Genomic DNA, 22,363 nt, shown 5'->3' with positions numbered 1-22,363 from the left:
GTCTTTAACAAAGTTTAGCTGATTAGATTGCGCATAAGGGGCTGTTCATAAACAACGTACACATAATAGAGGAAGGAAGACTTGGGGGGTGTCTACAGGTCCAAAAAGATTCCATAAATTTGTATGAACGATTGTCAAGGTGGGTGGAGGAGTAGTTTATGAACAGTCCCTTAGATTAGATAGCAAACTTATCATTATGAATAAAGGCTAGGACGATGTGATCAAAAAGTTTACTCTTGAGTAGTTTCACGTCAAATGATGCATTGGAAAAACTCGACCATTTGCATGACACTTTGCATAATTATATGTTATGAGCAATCATTCAGGTTTTTGCAAAAATTCAGCCATTTTGGATCTTGCAATCTTTTTCAAAATGGCTTTGTAATTTTTCAATAAATTGTAGCACGAAAGCATCACTTTTGATCGAAATGACGTCTGAGACAAAGTTTTAGAGAAAAATAAAGCGTTTCAGCGAAAATTCAACACGGCATTTTTTGCAAACTAACCAAAATGGGAGTGTTGCAATTTCTTAAATGGAATATTGTTGTTTAATATCCTAAATGCTATATTGTTGAATAGTTATGATAAATTCCACTATTGAAATGAGCGGTTTATTTACAAAAGGGTTGAATCAAGATGGTGGGTCAGTAATAAAATGGTAAATGTTTCTGAATGCAATGTTGTTGCAATTGTTATGACGATTTCAATTTCAAAATAGTGGATGATTTTCAAAATGGCGAATTCTAGATGGTGGATGATTCTCAAAACGGTGAAAAGATGGCGGATATTTTTTTTTCCTTGGTTTGTTTTCCGTCGATCTTGTTTTCCGTGCTGAGCACCAATGCTACCGACGCCAGCAAGGCAGCTCCCACACCTAGACCCTACCTATCGACCCATCCACTCATAAACCGGGGACCAACGGCTTTACTTCCCTTCCAAAGGAAGGCGTGATCAGAGATTTTATGTCTCAGAACATCCCGGCGGCGCCGACTGGGATTGAACCCAGGCCTGTTGGGGTGAGAAGTAATCACGCTTACCATGCTACACCACCGGCGCCACTATGGCGGATATTTGATAAAATGCTTGATCGTTTTCAAGGAATCATTGTTGTCATTAACATGGCAATTTCAATTTTCAGATGGTGGATTCAAGATAGTGGATGGTTTTTAAAATAGTGGATGCAAGTTAGACTGCTTTTCCGGTGTTATAGGTACTGGCAGTATTTTTTTGTTTTAACTTAAAAAAAAACTCTTAAACATCCAAATGTGATTTAAAATGACTAAGAGTAATAAATAAAGTATGCTTTGTCAATTGAAACTGTTTTGCTTCGAACCAAGTAGCTCATGGACTCTAATACCAACCCGAATACCGAAAATACAGGATTATTTATCATTATCAGTGTATAAATGTTTGAATTGAATATCATATTTTAAAATAATAATACTGTCAGCACTAAAAATACATTAAAAGCACCCTAATTCAAGATGACAGGTCTTCGATAAAATGTTCAATCTTCGTATGCAAAATAGTCGTAGTTATGGTATCTGCCAAGATGGCAGATTATTTTAAAAAAGGCAATGAAATGATCGATCTTTCTAAATGAATTATTTGTGAATTTTGGTCATTTCTAAATGGTTCCACAAAAAACACATGTTCTAATTACACTTTCAGTAGTCAAGTTTGTCAAGCTTATTAGCATTAACAAAAAGGCAGGGTGACAAACAATTAAAGTAGGTTTTGCATGTTACAAAGCAGTTTAGAAGTAACTGTCAATTATAACTGCTTTGTAACATGCAAAACCTACTTTAATTGTTTGTTATTACCCACTTTTTCAAATTTATCCATGCTGTCGACACTATAGATAAATGAAAACTTCTGTTTTTATAATATTTACCATCTAGTTTCAGATTAATGTTGTTTGATCTACCGTCCTTCTTGTAATCTGGGCTTAAAAATTTACCGTTTTTTATTTGATAAAATCACAGAATTTTGAGAACACGTGATAATACCAACCATATATATTCTACAAAGTTGTGTGTTCCAGCTATCTGAAAAAAATTCTGAAACATATCAAATTTAGCCACCACATCTAATGGTATGCACAAAACAGTAACTTATTTTAAGGGCTCATCCACGAAAAAATTGATTTTACTGTCTAAAACATGCCTACTTCACCGAAAAAGTATAATTTCTTGATATTGGAAACAATTTTGTTCGCTATACAGTCAACTCTCCATACCTCGATGTTATATATCTAGATATGTGACCTCTTTTTTCAATACGTCGATGGTTATCTCGGTCACTTCAAATGGCCTAGTTGGCTTTTCCTGTTGTATATCTCAATCTCTTCATGTATCGATGGTCCCTTCGAGATGTGTAGAGTTTGATGTATATTGAGTCATTCGAATTCAGTGACACACCACTTCCAAGCTTATCTTAACAGTCGTTGCAGCCCTATAATGTTCGGATTGATAAGGTTAGCTAGTTTTTTTTTCAAATTCATTTGTTTTCAAGACTCAATCGCGTTAGCTTTACGGAGCTGATATTTCATTGTTTGAAGATTAACAAGAATATCTTAATGCTAAGTCTAGTAGGGGTAGACCGATTATTTGAGGATTCCTGACTGTAAGCTTTTGAAGGCGTTATTATAAGCTATTAAATTATTAAGCTACTATGCATTTTTGTACAGAAAAACAATTTCAAACAATGAGCCCCTTGATGTAATACTAACAAGATTTCTCTTGGTATCCACTACCGAAAATTTTATACGGGGTAGTTGTAAGTGCAATGTATTTTGATCAATTTCTCCTCGGTGATCAATTTTCCCTCAGATTACGGTACTGACATAAATGTTCAGTGTTGTATGTTGTTAACTGCTATAATTAAATACATGGGCTTTGAACTTTATTTTTCATTACATTCTAAGCTTCAGTTAATTAAGACATTCACAGTAAAATCATGTACAACCGCACCCTATGTCTGAAGCAGTGCTTAGAATTACAATGCCGTCGCCCTTACTTCACGAAGGGAAAAAATCTAAAAAAGAAATGGATTTCGATTTATAAAAGGGATTAAACTTGACTGTTTACATCCGATCAAACATCCATATGCCAATCGTTCGTATGCCTGACATCCCGACTGCCACTTTTTCCTGTTTGTTTCTTATTAATCCTCTATGGATTGTTCTAGAGGAAAATACACTCAGGTCTTGTTTCAAACGGGGGTTATGTAACGTGCAAAAAAATCGTTTGAAAAATATAACAAGATTTTTATTTGTTACAAACTTAAATATTTTCAAAAGTTTAGACTTTGAAGCCAGTTTGAATATAATCACATTTTTTTAAAAAAATATTTTTTTTTTCAAGTATGCCATTTGATTACTTATGCTTAAAATGGATAAAAAAAACTGTGATTATATTTAGTTCGATAAGCTGTATCGTTTTGGAGAAATCGTTAAAAACGTACCGTGCAAATCACGATGGAGCGGCGCAAATGAGGAGACTGAGTTAGTGGATTTTTTTATCTATCGAACAAAATGGTTTTTTTTTTCTCTGTTCGGGATCTAACACCACTGCGACCAGTAAGTTGATCTATTGTAGTATATCCCGTGTCCTTAGTTTAGTGCATGTCGTATTACTCCATCACTATTGAGAAATGGTGAAGTATTCGATTTTTTTACAGTTGTCACTCTTGGATTTATCGCAAGGATCCGACTCTAATTGAAAGGTCCCGCTATTTATACCCTTCGGAGTGTTGAAACACCCTCCAAAGGCGCGCCCCTTTGTCAGTCAAAATTGGATTCCTTAGTAACAAAGTTAAGGTATGACACCGATAATGACCATGCATCAGCACCCTAGTCTTAATCACTTCAAACTAGGAAACAACGAATAGAAGATTAGGAATCACCTAGACGAAGACTAACTAACTAATTTTTTCCTTGCTTCAAGATCATTTCGGTGGACAAAGCCGACTCTTATCACTATCAACAAGGCATAAAAAGTAACAAGGGCTAAGATGTGTTCCTTGGATTACTGAAAAATCCTGCTCCCCTAGTTTGAAGTAGTCAGGACTAGGAATCGGTGGTTACGGGGCAGACAAAATGGTTATGATGAGTTATGAATTTTAAAAGTTCGTGATGTCCGGGATAATCCGAAAACTTCAACTAAAGTTTTCTCCGAAAATTCGCAGCTAAAAAATTATAGACTTTTTGTTTCATTCATATACCTGTGGGAGAAATTTCATAGCATTCTAAACCCACTCAACCTTTGCAAATTGGGTTACTGCCACTCACTTGCTATACATTTTTTTTTTTTCGGGGTTATGAAATAATTAGATGTAAGTATGATATGTTGTACTTGTAAGTTAAAAGCAGAGGTTTTAAAGTATGTGTTTGACACATGAAATTTGTCAATTTCGCCCTCTGAGTGTCACAGTCAGAGATTTTATGATTGGTGAGCGTTCACTTAGAGTGAGCACTCGCGAGTCGTAAAATCGCTGATTGTGAACATCTGAAAGCGACAGGTTGTATGTGTCAAACACTTGCCTTTCAACCTGTTCTTGTATCTAGCAAGTACAAAATATCATTATAATATCTAATGATTTCAAAATTCAGAAAATCATTTTTTTTTATATAGTAAATGAGTGAAAGCCAGCCTGGTTGCAAATACTCATATTAGCTAAAACAAAGTTTTTTTTTTTTTGAATTGTGAAATAATTACAAGCTATGATCATATTTTGTATTGGTAAGATGCCAGAAGAGGCTGAAAAGAATGTGTTTGACACATTAAACTTGTTTATTTCACTTCACGAGAAAGCAAAATTGACTGGTTTTATGCTTCAAACACATACTTTGTAGCCTCTTCTTGTAATTTACAAGTAAAACATGTGATCGTTCCATCTTTTGGTTTTATACCTGTCCGATAATTTAAAAAAATAAACCCCTGTACAGTTAAATTTATTTTTTTAGTAAAGAGTTGTTTTCAGCAATTACTTGAACATATTGCAATTTAAAGATCTTAATCAAATAACATTGCCTATTGTTAATTGAGAACTTCCTAAGACAATTTTTTTTTCATTCGACGTTAAGAGAATGTCCATATCAAAAATATTCTCTACTTGGACCAGGAATCAAAGCGTTTCTGGTATGGTACGCAACGCCTTATTGTCCTTAGTATAGGAAAACTCGTAGAAGTACCAGATTATTGCACCCTGCACATTTATGAATTTAGGGTTTGCTATAAAAAATGTTTGGGAATCAAAAAACTATTAGATGGTATAATGGTGTTTTGAGTTATGTTATGAGTTAAAAGAAGAAGTAGTAAAGTATGTGTTTAACTATAAAATCTATCAATTTCACATCCAGAGAGTCACAATCACGGATATTCACACAAGTTTTGACTCTCTGAAAGCGAAATCGGCATGTTTCAGGTGTCAAACACATACTTCACTTCTTGTAACTTACATTCGTAAAATGTTATCAAAAAATCTAATGAATTTAGAAACCTGAAAAGAAAATAATAGCAAATGAAAGGGAGCAACTTTTTGGCAGTAGTATGGATAGTTAACCACAATTTAATTTTGTCAGAAGATTTTAAATTCAATATTCTGGACCTCATTTATTGAAAATGCTTTTGCATTCAATGCGATGTTCAATGAAACTATGATTAATGAAAGTTTTAGTTAATTTCTGCGAAAATGATTCGTATGACAGTTCGATGAATAAACAAAGTTCTTTTTTTTTTAAACAACCAATAATGGTAAAAACATCTATATGTTTTGATTCTGCTAAAAGTTCACACATAAACAGTGCAGTTGATATAATAGAATCACATTTAGAGATATTAAGCAACCAATTTTGTCGGCGTACCAATTATTTCCAAGCAAACTTATTTTTTTAATTTGTACCAACTTTAACATATATTATGTGTGGAAATTTGTCTACAAAAATCAACATGCTATGTCTGTGAGAATGTTTAGGGTGAAAGTGTAAATATATATATATTTTATTCATTTGAAGTAAAGTGCTAAAAGTAAAACAAAGCTATACTTACATATACTTCTTCCCATTGTGAGACGTATCGCACTAAACGAGACAACCGCAATAACCTCACCAAAGATAATAATTTCGCTAGTCTAAGTATTCGCAATGCCCTGCCAGCATGTAGGATTTGAAATGAGTCGGAAAAATCCTGTAAATGAATAAAAATATAATAAATTCAGTAACATTTGATATTTGAAATGGAATGGTGGGTTTGTTGAATCTTAAATAATGAAAACGGCAACTTGTATTTGATTTGTTGAAAAATTAATATGTATGCTGCATCACAACCAAGGAACAAGACATCTATTTCTAGTAATTACCTGCACCCAAGTACACTAAATCAATTGTAAGCAAAGATAAGATGGAGCTATATATGCAATTAAATTGGCACAGCTATATGGGGCACAGTGCATCGGTTAGTGATACGTTGCGGCAAAATGATAATCAAATAAACTATTTTATAGCTTTCAGATTTGCCGCAACGCATGCAATGTGCATGGGCCTTTAGACCCACTATAATAATTTATTGTTTTGCCACTACTATAAAATTATGTTAACATTGTTAGGTAATTTTGGATAATGTTTACCATCCCACCGCATACGGATACAACAATCCTCAAGAGGATTTTTGTAACCGTATGTTTCAGTAGACTAGTTGTTAGGAATAGAATTAAGTATTCTATTCTGCCAAGATTATGAACAAATAAAGAAAAAAAAATTATACATTTCATATTGATTTCAAACTACAATTAACGACAAAATCCAAAGGCCTAGAATTTTCATGCACAACCACCCAACACAGTGAACGCACTCCAGTCTTCGCAACGCTGGATTAGTTTAAGGGGAAAGGGATGTCATTATTTTCTAAAAATTCAATAGCAGTTTTTTCGTTTAAAACCGAAATTCTTTCAATGAAAATGTGTTCACTGTGTTCCGGTAGGCAAAAAAGAACACATTTTCATGACCGTAATTTTGGTTTTGAACGGAAAAACTGCATTTGGTTTTTTTTTTGAAAATTAATGTCGTCCCCATTCACCTTAAAGCGACGCAGTGTGTCTGCGAATGATGTAATCGATTCGTATGGATGCAGCCAGGTCGAGTGATCGCACTGTATCACTTGAGGAGCCATGTCGGAGTAAGGCGAGAACCATACGGGCACTCATCGGTTAGAATGATTTCGCCTCAACCCATACTACTGCAAGGAAGAGAACCGAGATCCAACGACGATAAACAGAGAGAATCAGTCTGCTTCTACCACAGCTCGCGAACGGTCAACGGAGGGCGAACCTCCGCACGTATTAATTCAAATAAATGTTCGATGTGAAATAGTGTAAATATATGTCTTGTAGTTTTTCGTTCAATAAAGTGTAATTAATTGTAACCGGTGTTAACGTGCATTGCGCCCCGAAGAAGTCCCCGAATTGTGCCCCGTAGAGTGTAATCCGGAACTCCAGGGATTGTTCAGCCAATGCCAGCGAAGTACCACCAACAGCAAACAGCTGGTCCAGCGATGCGACAAGGTCACCCAAGGACGACCAACGAAGGTATCCCAACATAATTTGGTCCTTCGAACCGGATACTAGCCACCGGTGAGTCTGGTTGGGATATAAGCGAACACCGCCATTGCATGCCATCGAAGAAGTGCCTTTGTGTCCACCTGAAAGGATTTGCGCCATCACGGAAGGCCGTCATTATTCATCAAAGGACCTACGCCATCGCATACTGTCCTTTATCCCTACAAAGGGCATCTGCGCCATCATTGAACGCCGTCAATACATCGATCGCCATCACGACCGCTACTAGATTGGCGCCACCGCCTTGCGTATAAGGCCTCATTGCGCCATTGCATATTGGACCCAACTATTAATCAGCACTACTAATTGGCATGACGATTGCCATTTTCAACGATTGGGACTAGTGACACCGAAGTTACCAAGGATTAAACAACGATTTCCAGACGTTGGACAGGATTTGCAGGCCCACGTAGTTCAACCTTAGTGTTGCTCTATCACCGGTCAGGTAGGTTGAACTAGTGTATGTCCGGCCGAAGCCTTTTTTCTCAGTTCTAACACCGACATTTCGACCTGTTTTTTTAACCATTCGGGAATCAATCGACTGGTGTGCCATCCGTTGAGTGAGCTGTTGAGCCATCATCATACGATTCCTTTGGCAACTGCTGATGACGGATTGTTAGTGAGGAATCCGTGAAACGCTAACGAGGAAGAACGACAAGCTACACCACGACGTCAACAAACCCTACGAGCTTGGACAACGGACATCGAACCTCTCGTCCAGGTAAATTTACATTTAGATATATGCCCGGCCGTAGCTGGTTCTATGTTGATGCTGCACCACAAAATAAATTTTACCTTTTCGATGAAATTTGGCTAAATTTCTTACGGACGCAATCCCTATGCTCAAGGGCTTCATTGGACGAAGCATTGAGTCGTTTTTGAGTTGTACAGCGCCATCTTTAGATTCTCCAGGTGAGGCTAAAGTATATGTCCTGCCGTCGCAGGCATTCTGTCGATATTACATTGCTGTTTTTCCCTCTGTTGCACTGGATATTCCTCTTTGAGACAACTTGCTACTCTGTTGCTGTACATCGAAGGTGTTTTTCGAACTTGGCTGTTGGCGTTCTTTGTAATTCTCTAGGTGAGCTTTACGGTATATGTACAGCCGAAGATTGGGTCTTTGGATACTACATCCGCTCTTTTCTACCCTTTTGTCATTCACTGGATCGTTTTGGAGTCGGACGCTGCTGACATTCGCTAAAAGGCACAACAATTTTCGATTTGGTTCTGATCGGTTGAGGGGCACCGCTGTTTAGTCTCACAGGTGAGCTGAACAGTATATGTTCACCGAAGCGGGCCAATTCTTGAAACTACATCCACGTTTTCTCTCGCTTTTTGGAAAACATACTGCGTCGGCAAGATTCAACAATGGCAACCAAGGGATCAAGACAACTGAAGTCTCTCACGACGAAGCTCAGAGGTCTTCGCACTTCGTTCAGCAACATTAGACGGTTTGTTAGTGAGTTTAAGGAAGGGACAACAGCAAGTCAGATCAATGTTCGTATTGGTCGTCTCGATGAGTTGTGGGAATCCATTAATGAGACTTCTTGGGAGATAGAATCTCATGAAGATTTTGAAGACAACGAAGCATTTCATAAGGAACAGGAAGAGTTTGAAACCCGTTTCTACGATGTCAAATCTTTCCTGATGGATAAGGCGAACGAATTGCAAGAGATTCCCTCCCAAAATCAATCTATTCGGGGAGGCGATGCTACTTTGCATGGTGCGGTTGATCATGTCCGTCTTCCGCAAATAAAGCTTCAGAGTTTCGATGGGAACATAGATGAGTGGTTGAGCTTCAGAGACATCTACACTTCTCTGATTCATCACAAAACCGATTTGCCGCCAGTTGAGAAATTCCACTATCTCAAAGGATGTCTGGTAGGAGAGGCAAAGGCTCTGGTTGATCCACTACAGATCACTTCGAACAATTATCAGCTAGCATGGGATACGCTGCTAAAGCGTTACAATAATAGCAAACTCTTGAGGAAAAGACAAATCCAGGCGTTGCTAAAACTGCCGTCTCTCGTCAAGGAATCCGTTGATGAACTACACAAATTGGTGGAAGGATTCGATAGGGCTACTCGGAACTTAGATCAGGTACTCGAACCTGCTGATTACAAGGACTTGCTATTAGTGGAGCTCCTCAGTTCTCGTCTCGATCCAGCTACGCGACGAGGGTGGGAGGAATTTACGTCTACCAAGGAAAAGGATACATTTAAGGACTTAATGGATTTCCTCCAACGGCGAATCCAGATCCTTGAATCGCTACCAGTGAAATCGGAAGCCAAACGTGATTCTACATCACAGGAAAGGCGTAAACCTGTCTACCAGAAGGTTAGCCACAATGCTACTCAGTCCAACAGTGCACAATGTCCGTCCTGCTCAGAAACCCATGGATTACACATCTGTCCAGACTTCGTGAGGATGTCGTTATCCAGTAGGGAGTCTTTTCTGCGCAGTCATTCTCTTTGCCGAAACTGCCTAAAACGAGGTCATATCGCAAGGGATTGCTCATCGAGATATTCTTGCCGAAAGTGTAAGGCCAGACACCATACGATTATGTGTTTCAAGTCAGACGGAGTCAGCTCGAACCAGAGGTCATTCGGAAGTGGAGTTTCGGGTGAAGGTGCTAAGCAAAACGTAGCTGCTCAGAGCTCACAGGAGTTGAATGCTGCTTCAACAGAATCTGCATCGTCAAATATGGCAAAGGTTACGTCATCCCAGATGCTTTTGGCTACCGCTATTGTTATCATTGAGGACAGTCAAGGATCACGCTATCCAGCTCGTGCCCTACTCGACTCTGGTTCGGAATGTAATTTCATTTCGGAAGATTTGAGTAGGTTGATGAAGGTACCCAGCTACAAGGTCGATATTTCAATCCAAGGAGTTGGGCAGGCAAATACGAGGGTCACACGAAAGGTTCAAGCTACGGTCAAATCTCGGATTTCGTCATATTCGCGAACTATGGACTTCCTAGTACTGACAAGGGTTACTGCCTGTTTGCCTACTGCCTCGGTGCAGTCTAACAGATGGGAGATACCGGAAGGAATCGAACTTGCAGATCCAGAGTTTTTTCGATCAAGAAGGGTGGATTTGGTGTTAGGAATCCAGGCCTTCTTCAACTTCTTCCAATCTGGACGAGAGATTCCACTAGGTGACGGACTGCCTACACTCACTGAATCGGTGTTCGGATGGGTGATGTCCGGAGAAATCAATAGAGCAACTAAGGGTTCAAGATTCTCATGTAACCTCGCAGTCTCTGACAATTTGGAGGAACTATTGTCACGGTTTTGGTCCTGCGAGGAAGTGGGTGCTGTCAACAACTATTCCCCAGAGGAAACGCGCTGCGAGGAGCAGTTTGAGCGTACTGTACGAAGGGAAGCAGATGGTCGATATACGGTGACTCTTCCTAAAAACGAGCGAATCTTGGAACAACTGGGGGAATCTAAGGAAATAGCGCTGAAACGTCTACAAGGTGTGGAAAGAAGACTGTCGAGGGATCCTAATCTCCAAAAACAATACAACAGCTTCATGGCAGAATATGCTGAGCTCGGTCATATGAGGGTAGTGAAGGATACGGACGAAGAGGTGGTGAAACGAGTCTTTCTACCCCATCATCCAGTTATCAAGGAGTCGAGTACCACAACCAAAGTCAGGGTGGTGTTTGATGCATCCTGCAAAACATCAACGGGCGTTTCCCTAAACGATGCGCTATTTGCAGGACCAATTGTGCAGCAAGAGCTGAGATCGATCATCCTACGAAGCAGGTTCCGCCAGGTTATGGTCGTTGCAGATGTGGAGAAAATGTTTCGGCAGATGTGGGTCACTCTGTTGGATACACCACTCCAATGCATCCTTTGGTTTGGACCGGATAACGAAATTGTTACGTACGAGCTGATTACAGTGACGTATGGTACGAAATCGGCACCATTCCTAGCTACTCGTACGCTCAAACAATTGGCAGATGATGAACGAGAGAGGTTTCCACTTGCTGCTCAAACCGTTTACGAGGACGTCTATATGGATGATGTGATCACCGGTGCGGATGATATTGAGTCAGCTATCGAGCTGCGACACCAGATCGATGCAATGTTGATAAGCGGAGGATTCAGGTTGAGGAAATGGGCGTCAAATGCAGCGGAAGTGTTGAAGGACATTCCTAAGGAGGATTTGGCTCTACCCAGTGCACAAGGGATTGATTGGGACCGAGACGCAGAAGTCAAAACTTTGGGACTAACCTGGCTTCCCAATACAGATTGCTTCAAATTTCAATTCACCGTTCCACCAGTCGCTGATAATCAACATTTCACCAAACGAAGTGTACTAAGCATCGTTGCAAGATTGTTCGATCCGTTAGGATTGCTGGGTGCAGCAATTACGACAGCGAAGATATTTATGCAGCGGCTTTGGAGTCTGGAAGATGAGCAAAATCAAAAACTGAACTGGGACGACCGTTTACCGAAAACGGTGGGCGAGGAGTGGCGCAAATATCAACAACAGCTGCCGTTGCTGAATGAGTTGAGGATCCCACGATGTGTCGTCGCCTTTGAAGCAATATCTTTCGAATTCCACTGCTTTTCAGACGCATCGATGCTAGCCTACGGCGCTACTGTCTACGTACGCAGCGAAAACCGAGATGGGTCATTCATGGTGCACCTGTTGACATCAAAATCAAAGGTCGCACCAATTAAGGTACAATCACTACCGCGCTTAGAGCTGTGTGGAGCACTCCTATCCGCTCAGCTTTGGGAGAAAATATCGAATGCCCTGAAGATGGATGTCAAGGCTTATTTTTGGACAGATTCAACATGTGTGTTGCAATGGATCAGGTCTCCACCTGGAACGTGGACTACGTTTGTGGCGAATAGGGTGGCTAAAATCCAAGCGTTGACGGAGGATTACAGTTGGAGCCATGTGTCAGGGAACACTAATCCAGCGGATTTAATATCTCGTGGTATTCTACCAAACGATATCTCAAATAATGAACTTTGGTGGAATGGACCACACTGGTTGAAGGAGCCTAAGGATCAATGGTTATCGGACCCTATTCCACAGCAACATCCGCAAGAAATGCGGAAGATAGCTGTATCATGCACCGCAGAGAAGGTTACGTCATTTATTTCGGACTATCTCGCTAAATTCTCGCACTACAATAAACTTCTTCGTTCCACTGCTTACTGGCTACGGCTGATCGGATTCCTAAAACGAAACAGTGAAGAAAGGAAAGGATTTCTAACTACAATTGAATTGCAAGAAGCAGAAAAATTGATTACCCGTCAGGTTCAGCAGGAACACTTCCCAAAGGAGATCAAGGCGTTGAAGGAAGGAAGCTCTGTAGCACGGAACTCCCCGTTACGATGGTTTAATCCAAGGATCACGGATGATGGTATCCTACGCGTGGGTGGAAGACTAGGTCATTCGAACGAGCCTCCGGCTGCAAAACACCCTATAGTACTTCCAGCAAATCACCATCTGACTGAGCTGATTCTACGCTGTTATCATCATAAATTGCTTCACGCTGGGCCTCAACTTCTTCTTGCTTCAGTAAGGCAACGTTTTTGGCCACTCGGTGGCAGAAATGTTGCTCGCAAAATTGTGCATCACTGCCAACGTTGCTTCCGAGCAAGGCCTTCGTACATAGAGCAGCAAATGGGCGAACTTCCTACGGCTAGAGTTACTATTGCAAGACCATTTTCGAAGGCAGGAGTGGACTATTTTGGTCCTGTTTACATACGAGCTGGTAGACGTCAAGCAGCGATCAAATCGTATGTCGCGATCTTCGTCTGCATGAACACGAAGGCCGTTCACATGGAACATGTATCGGATCTCTCCACGGAATGTTTCCTTCAAGCATTGCGACGATTCTTCGCCCGGCGAGGCAGATGCTCTGACATATATTCCGATAACGGAACCAACTTCGTTGGGGCTAAAAATAAATTGAATGAACTTTCCATACTACTGCGAGATCGTGATCATCGTGAGACTGTTACGAAGGAATGTACACAACAAGGAGTGCAGTGGCATTTCAACCCACCAAGTGCACCTCACTTCGGTGGCTTGTGGGAAGCTGCAGTACGTTCAGCAAAATATCACCTACTCCGAGTAATCGGAGATAATCCCGTCTCTGCAGAGGACTATCGCACTCTCCTAATCCAAGTTGAAGGTTGTCTAAATTCACGGCCACTTACAGCAATCTCGGATGACCCCACGGATTTGGAACCATTAACTCCTGCGCATTTCCTGATCGGAGGATCCATGCAAGCATTGCCAGAGCCCGACTATGGATCGGTACCGTTGAATCGACTTGATCGTTGGCAACTTGTACAACGTCAATTGCAAGATTTTTGGAAACGTTGGAGGACCGAATACTTGTCGCAACTGCAGGGCAGAACAAAACATTGGAAACCAGCCGTGGAGATAACAATAGACAGCTTAGTAGTAATTGTTGACAATCTACAACCACCAATGAAGTGGAAAATGGGGCGAATTGTCGAACTTCACCCGGGAGCTGATGGCATCACTAGGGTAGTCATGGTGAAGACCGCCACTGGAATGATTAAAAGACCAGTCACTAAAATCTGCTGCTTACCAATACAACACAATGCAGCATAGAAGTTCAGGATTGCTTCCCAGAATATCCAGTGCGTCGAAAGGGTTTTTTTGTATATTTTCAGAAGCTACATAGAAACTTCAGGATGGGCGAGGATGTCTGCGAATGATGTAATCGATTCGTATGGATGCAGCCAGGTCGAGTGATCGCACTGTATCACTTGAGGAGCCATGTCGGAGTAAGGCGAGAACCATACGGGCACTCATCGGTTAGAATGATTTCGCCTCAACCCATACTACTGCAAGGAAGAGAACCGAGATCCAACGACGATAAACAGAGAGAATCAGTCTGCTTCTACCACAGCTCGCGAACGGTCAACGGAGGGCGAACCTCCGCACGTATTAATTCAAATAAATGTTCGATGTGAAATAGTGTAAATATATGTCTTGTAGTTTTTCGTTCAATAAAGTGTAATTAATTGTAACCGGTGTTAACGTGCATTGCGCCCCGAAGAAGTCCCCGAATTGTGCCCCGTAGAGTGTAATCCGGAACTCCAGGGATTGTTCAGCCAATGCCAGCGAAGTACCACCAACAGCAAACAGCTGGTCCAGCGATGCGACAAGGTCACCCAAGGACGACCAACGAAGGTATCCCAACACAGTGTAAAAACGTCATTTGACGTGCATCGTCAAAAGACGAGGGCTGATAAACAAAGAAGGAGGACACAAATTTGTTTTTTTTTTACTGGTTGCTGTGACGGTCAAGCGTTCAAGTTCTCTTCTTGTTCGGAGTGTCTGATGCAGTGGATGTATCGGCCAACGTCTCCACCGATCATCGACTGTGCGTGTGCAAGTTGTTCTGGTGAAGTATTGTGCGATCGGAAGGAATACGACGGTCATTGACGCAGCAAGCACTGCTGTGATAACTTCATGGCACCCGGTCAGTTCACCAGTTCAAGGAAAGCTGAAGTGAAGCTTGTGTGAAGATTCTCAGAAATTGACATGGAAGAGTAATCACTAGCAAGTAGCAGGAGCATGAGTCTGATAGGTAAGATGGCGATGTACAAGTCGTGGAATGCAACCGATATCTATGAGGAAAGTCGTTCCGGAGAACATTTTTTTTCAAGCATTCACCTGGTTAGCACCACGTTCCAACGAACCAAGTGTTGAGTGTGGATTACTGATTGTCATAACCGAGGTTGTAATAGTAGTTGCTCAGAGAAAATCGGTAGAAAGTAGGGTCTGGCATGGGATTGTTATGCGGCAGGAAAATAAATTTAAATAGTCAAATGACTCTACTAGATTCTGTAATATGGAAGAGAAAGAGCTTATCCGTTTTAATAATTTGGAAATCTTCATGGTTTTTGTTGGAAGTATGTTAGATCGTAAGAAACACAAAAACGGCATCGTTTGTAGTTGTTAAAATTAAATTCGCAACAGTCAATTCATATCTCCATCAAAACGTTGATGTCGACTGAAGAAAAACATCGCATTTACCGAATACATATTAACACGGGTACATTTTCACTTAGAAAATAGGTAAACTTAAATTTAATTTCCTGTAGGAACAGGTACTCCGCTGCTTACTCGTTGATGTGTCCTAGGTAGTAACTTGAAAAGCCATGTGTGTCCGTTTCCTTGATCCGTGTTGTGTAAAGTTGAATTACGTTCCCTGATGAATGCGGGCGTCTTAGTGGAATACCTGTATAATGAGAGAGAGAAGGATTAGTATTTTCCATTTAATTCCACTACTTTATTTGCTTATCATTGACAGATACGCGTATTTCGTTTACAATGTGCAGACTTCTTCAGTGTCTTGTACTAATACTCGACTAGTCGACTACTCGACTAGTCGAGTATAGACTAGTCGAGTATTAGTACAAGACACTGAAGAAGTCTGCACATTGTAGACGAAATACGCGTATCTGTCAAGGATAAGCAAATAAAGTAGTGGAATTAAATGGAAAATACTAATCCTTCTCTCTCTCATTATATTGAATTACGTTGTTTGTTGATCTCGAGGCTTTCTGCAACATCCAATTTCCATGGTGTAGATACGGTTCGTAAAATCGTGATGTCCTCCGTCGATAGTTGGTGGTCCTCTGTGAAGATGTGTTCTGCAACCTTTGATTTGAAATCATATGTTAGGCCTTTTTCCTCTTGCTTTTTGGACTTATTAACCACCGCTATATGTTCTTTTAATCTAGTTGCTAAAGTTCTCTTGGTTTGTCCTACATATACTTTGTTACAATGATTACAGCTTATTTTATATACACCTGCTTTACCTAAAACATTAACTGGGTCTTTAGTGGATCCTAACAATGATTTCAACTGGTTATGTCTACTGGTGAAAACTAAATCTAATCCGAATGGTTTTAACTGTGGTCTTCGCTTACAAGTAATGTCTTGATCAAATGGAACGGACACTCGTTTCAATGGTTTAGGTGCTGCGGTGAGGGTTGTAAATAATCTCCTTTGTAGAATTCTCGCTTTTTTCTATCGATGATTGCCTGGATTGTGATCTCCTTGTATCCGTTGCTGTTTCGAAGATGTACTGTAATTCCTTAACCTTTCCTGTATCGCTGAGTGGAAGAGTCTGCATTCGATGAATCATGTGGTGAAAGGCGGCCATTTTCTGCTGAAACGAATGGTTGGAAGTATAGGGGATAACTCTTTTGGTGCTTGTTGGTTTGGGGCTGTCCATAAACTACGTAGACAGTTTAGGGGGGGGGGGGTGTTGACAATTATCCACGGCCCATACAAATTTAAAAAAATTTGTATGGACAATTGTCTACGCAGGGGGAGGGGGGGGGGTCAAGAATCCCAAAAAAACTGTCTACGTAGTTTATGAATAGGCCCTTTCCTGTAAAGTTCGTATTCAAGCGAGGAAGATGATGACGATTCCCTGATGACTAGAAGATCGAGAAATGCGAGTTTCCCGTCTTTTTGTACCTCGTGAGTTAATTTGATATCCTTGTGAATTCTGTTGATCTAATTTTTTTTTTTTTTTTTTTTTGTAAAATATTGTTTATTTAGGTCTTAAATAACATATTCAAGATATTTAAAAAATATATCAATCTTCTAGAGTCAACATGAAATCTAGCTCGCCTGCATCTATTCTATTATAAATATTCACATTGACAAAGTTGATGTACTTAATGAACGTTTTTAAAATTAGATTTCTTCTCGCTGTTGTCATGTTACCCAAGATTGGCCGTACAAGATCGTCGAAGCTCAGCCTCTGCCAGCCGCCGAGCGTCGTCGTCAATTTTCGCTGGATGTGTGCCTAAGCTGCAGCAACTCGAGGGCATTCGCAAAACTTATGTTGCAAAGTCTCGATTCCTACCGCACAGTGCTGACAGTTTGGGTCGTTTGCACGGCCGATGACGTTCATCAGTCTACGGTGCTCCGTCTTCTCGTTCACTAACAGGTAGAGATCAGTACGCTGGCTCGACGATAGCCTTCTCGATGATATGTTCATCCAGATCTTTTTCCAATTAATGCCTGGATGGTTTCGTTCCACTCTGGGTAGCTCAGTTTGTTCCAAGTAGAAACGATGGATTTGATCGCTGGAGAGGTTGTGTTGGATGTGGTGTGGAAATAAGGGAATTTGCTGTGAGAGAAGTTTTAGGCAAGGAAGATCGGCGGGAGGGAGGAATATTTTGGGCGAGAAGGGACTGATAATAGGGAAGGGAAACGATCTCCTGCAGGTGACGATTGACTAGAAGTGCTTTGTATTTGATCGCCGGCAGTTGCAGTTTCAATCCACCCTGCTCTCTGCTGCGCCCAACTGCTGCATTGGGACTCGTGCGGTGGAATAACAGACGAGAGGTACCACACCTTCGCTGTAATGAAGATGTTCAGCAGTAGCACTTTCTGCTGGAGGGAAAGGGAGCGCATGTTATGCAACCATATGAGTTGCGAGATTCTCGATACTAAAGCGTCCCAGTTTAGTTTAACCATCAGTCGCACTGAGTTGGTGAAAATAACGCCCAGTACTTAGACATTCTCCTTTGTCTGCAGCCCTGGTATCGTCAGTGGATCTCCATTGATGAAACCAACATTGATCGCCACTGTTTTCAGCCGATTTAGCTTTGCCCCGGATACGGTCTCAAAGCTACCAAACAGCTGATAAATACGGTCTATCGTGTGTTTTGAGGTGGCAATCACCGTGATGTCATCAGCATACGCAACGCAAAGGTCACCAGCGCATACACGCTCCACCCCTAGTAGCACGGTTGTCACAAATCAATTGTAGAAACTTATATACGACTTATTTCAGTCATAAACAAGTTGCTGTAACTTATTGTGATGAAAGTGTGCTACTCGGGACCCGTGTGAGGAGGGGATGAAGATAGAGCACGAACAGCAGCATCGACATCGGGTCTTCCTGACGTACGGACCGTTCTATACGGAACGGCTCTGAGAGGCACCCATTCACTAGCACCCGTGATGAAGAGGCAGCAGCGACTCGAGAGAGTCAACAGACGAAACCCTGGTCGAAGCCCAGAGAGAGCAAGGTCCAAAGTAGAGCTCTCGATAGATGACGTCGAAAGTTCGTAGGTAGAACTCTACCGGCAAACCATCGATCCCCGGTGATTTACGTTTTTGCGACGTTCGGATGGAGTTTTTCAACTCGTCAATGCTGATCTCTGCCATTAGAGCTGCGTTGGCTTCGTCGTTCTCGGGTACGGCTCTCTCAGTTTCGAACATTTCTTCCCCCACCTGCCTCGTCTCTTCCGCCGCATACAGGTCCCTGAAGTATCGAAACATGTGTTGCTCGATCTCCAGAGAGCCTTGTATTTGCTCTCCTCGTTCGTTCAGCAGTCCTGTTATGTTGTTTTTTTTTACGTCGTCTATCACCCAACTGGAAAGTGGATATGCTCTCGCCGGTTATAAACGTCTCGTTGATGCGGATGAAGTTTTGCGCAAATTGCCGCTGCAACGTGAGCATTTGTGCTTTTACGTGGTTGATGGTCACCAGCATGGTGAATTCTGGTAATAGCCATCATATGCGAGTCGTAATTGCTCGTAGAGTCGTTGTTGTTCTGCGTTGAAAGTCCTGAAAACTTCACTTGACTTCCATCGGAATTTTTTTTTTATTTTTGGCTTCGCGCATGAGAGCCACCATGTCATCCAGCTGAGAAATTTCTCCGTTGGCGGGTCCAAAACTGCCATCGCACTTGGATTTCCTCTAAGTTCTCGGTGGTTAAGAGGTGAGGGAGAAGGGACCAGTAACCGCGTCCTTGTTCGCGGCCAAGGTGGGGAAGGCAAATGCGCGCTGTTAGCGCTTTGTGATCCGTGAATAAGCATACGTGCGTGGCAGCACTCCACAAATGCTCGCAAAGCCCAGCGCTGACATACATGCGGTCGAGCCTGGATGCCGCATTGTGTGTGATGTACGTGGGTGCGGGGGTTGTGGGGTACAATTTCAGCCACAGATCGTGAAGCTGTAGCTGCTGTACGGTCGCTTGGAGAGCCGGGCTTGTGTTGGAACTTGTTGAGTCGCTCGGACGTAGCACGCAGTTAAAATCTCCAGCGAGGATGACGTTTTGAGTGTTGTACCGAAGGTAGTACGCGATCGTACCGTTGAAAAATCTTTCTCTTTCCGCACGAACAACGATCCCCGATGGCGCATATACGTTGCAGAGCGTCGTGTTTTGCACCCTCAAAGCGATGAGACGACCATCCAGGCTCTTCTCCACATGCGAGAATTGTATGTGGTCTTTCAGCGCGATTGCCGTTCCCCGCCTTGCTTGGTCCACATTGTAGATAACGTTGAAACCAGGGATAGAGAGTTGCTCATTCTCCACCTACTGGAGGAAAACGATATCCAGTTCCAGTGTTCGTACAAAGGTTCGAAGAGCGTCAATCTTCGTTGCGTTCGTAATATTGTTGATGTTGATGGTGGCGAGGTTGTAACTGGAGAACTCAGCCATTAGGACGGTTGGTTACTCCCATCTCGCTTGCCGTCGCAGTCGTCATCCACACGAGGCTTCTTGCCTGGTGGTCGAGTGCGGAGCTGAATGACCCTACAGACGAATCTGTTTCGTTGCCATCGGACTTACCACTAGCAGTTTTGCGATCCACTCCGCCGCTAGCGGGGGGTTGTTGACTTGTATAAGGAGTCAACGACCCGCTGTCCGATGGGGGAATCGAAGCCGAGGTAGGGGCTAACGTGGGGAAATTCTGTTCGGTCAGAACTGGTGGTAACAGCTTCTGTTGTTGACGTTGGGGAATTTGTTTCGGTGGTGGCATGGTAACAGCTTTGGCCGAGATTGGTTCGAACCGAGGCCGGGAAGCTTGGTTCGAGGTCGTTTTAGTTAGGTTCGCATTGGGAGCGGTTTGGTTTGAGTTTGTGTTGGTTTGGTTCGCACTATAGTCGACTGGACTCGTTTTTTGCGACGGCGTCTGCTTTGCGGCATCGGCGTATGATTTTTGCACGAGCAGTTTTTTTTATTTTGCACGCAAGTAGCCCCGATGTGCATGTATTCGTGGCAGTGTCGACATTTTTGTAGCTGCCCGAAATACGATACATTCGTCAGTTCGCCGTCGATCGTGACCCACGACTCGATGTTTCGTTTCACCGTCATTTTTGCTATACGAACGCCGGTCGAAATGCCAGGGAAATCGATATCGGTTCCGCATCGTTGTTCTCGTATTGCGATTACGTCACCGTATCTTCCTAGAAAATCAGTGATTTTTTGATCCGACACGTCCTCGGATAAATCGTAGAGCCTCACCTCCACTGCTCTCTCCCCCAGTGTGATTTTCAACGGATATTTTTTCCCGTCGACCGTAATTTCGTGTTTGTTGTCGTGTTCCTCACAGATTCGTTGCGCCAACGCTAGGTCGACGACTTTCACGAAAGAAACTCCGAGGGTTCTGCTGTTCTGAATCCGTAGCACTTCACCTTGCTTCAGACCCAATATGGTCGCACAGAATTTGTGAACTTTGGCATTGTCCGGTTTCTTCGGCACGTTCGCAAAATCTATGCGAAAGGTGTTTTCTCGACGGCCCATCGCGAAGTCGATGCGCAGAAAGAGAAAAAAAAAACACAGTTGGCACTGGTAATTAGCTTGTGTTCGACTTCCACAGAACTGTAGCAAAAATACATCTGTTCAGCTCGGAAGTTGAGCGCTCACTGAATCTCATCTAAAATTTGTGGAAGGGCTTCCCGTTTAACAACGCTGAAGATATCGTCAACAAACCTCCACCAACGGTTTGGTAATAGTCCTTTCTCCTTCAGGATTGTCTCCAAGTTGGCCATGAAAAGTTCACACAAGAAGGGGGATAGGGGGTTTCCCATTGGGGCTCCTTTCGTCTGCTTGTAGAAGTTACCTCGGAAAGAGAAGTCCACAAACCGGGAAATGAAATGCGAGAGATCGTCTACACCATGGAAATTGGATGTTGCAGAAAGCCTCGAGATCAACAAACAACGTAATTCAACTTTACTCAACAGGGATCAAGGAAACGGACACACATGGCTTTTCAAGTTACTACCTAGGACACATCAACGAGTAAGCAGCGGAGTACCTGTTCCTACAGGAAATTAAATTTAAGTTTACCTAGTTTCTAAGTGAAAATGTACCTGTGTTAATTATATTCGGTAAATGCGATGTTTTTCTTCAGTCGAGTATTAGTACAAGACCCTGAAGAAGTCTGCACATTTTAGACGAAATACGCGTTTCTGTCAAGGATAAGCAAATAAGGTAATGGAATTAAAAGGAAATTACCATTGCTTCTCTCTCTCATTATACAGGTATTCCACTAAGACGCCCACATTCATCAGGATTCTAAAATTTAATTGCAAAATTTATTTTTTCTCAATGTTTATATAAATTTATTTATTTATGTGCCGTCAATGATGATTGTAGATCGTTTCTATTACATTGCTAAACTTAAACACTTGTTCACTTAAATTAATCCATCTCTCTGTATGAGCATATAAATAGTTTTATATGCATGGTTAGCCTAGTTATCGTTACGCGCGGAAATATTGTTTTAGTTTGGTTATGGACATTGTTTAGTCAGTAGTTTCGCAATGTTTATTGTACGTAGTCATAATAAGGATGATTTCTCCTCAGCAAAATTGTAGCAAAAATTGTTTGAAATACCTTTTCCGAATACATGAAAATCACACACAAATCGTAGTGGAAAGAGATTTTTGCCTACGGACTCCTTAAAATCAGTATTC

At 41.8% G+C, this 22,363-nt stretch overlaps 1 protein-coding gene across 3 annotated transcripts in view; it reads right to left on the bottom strand.

The window, feature by feature from the left end:
* Nucleotides 1-22,363, bottom strand: part of Ih (I[[h]] channel) — a 75,898-nt gene that overhangs the window by 37,737 nt on the left and 15,798 nt on the right. For 2 of the 3 annotated variants that reach the window (XM_065233051.1, XM_065233052.1), the window contains exon 2: nucleotides 6,051-6,188. The gene's annotated coding sequence lies outside the window, so the exon portion shown is untranslated. Of the gene's footprint in view, nucleotides 1-6,050; nucleotides 6,189-22,363 lie in introns of those variants that run through there. The other variant, XR_010518420.1, reaches the window with a different exon arrangement.

Source organism: Ochlerotatus camptorhynchus, unplaced genomic scaffold (genome assembly GCF_037179485.1).
Source record: "Ochlerotatus camptorhynchus isolate MF236.1 unplaced genomic scaffold, CSIRO-AGI_Acam_v1.1 ptg000386l, whole genome shotgun sequence".
NCBI classification, from domain to species: domain Eukaryota; kingdom Metazoa; phylum Arthropoda; class Insecta; order Diptera; family Culicidae; genus Ochlerotatus; species Ochlerotatus camptorhynchus.
This window is presented reverse-complemented; position numbering and strand designations above follow the sequence as displayed.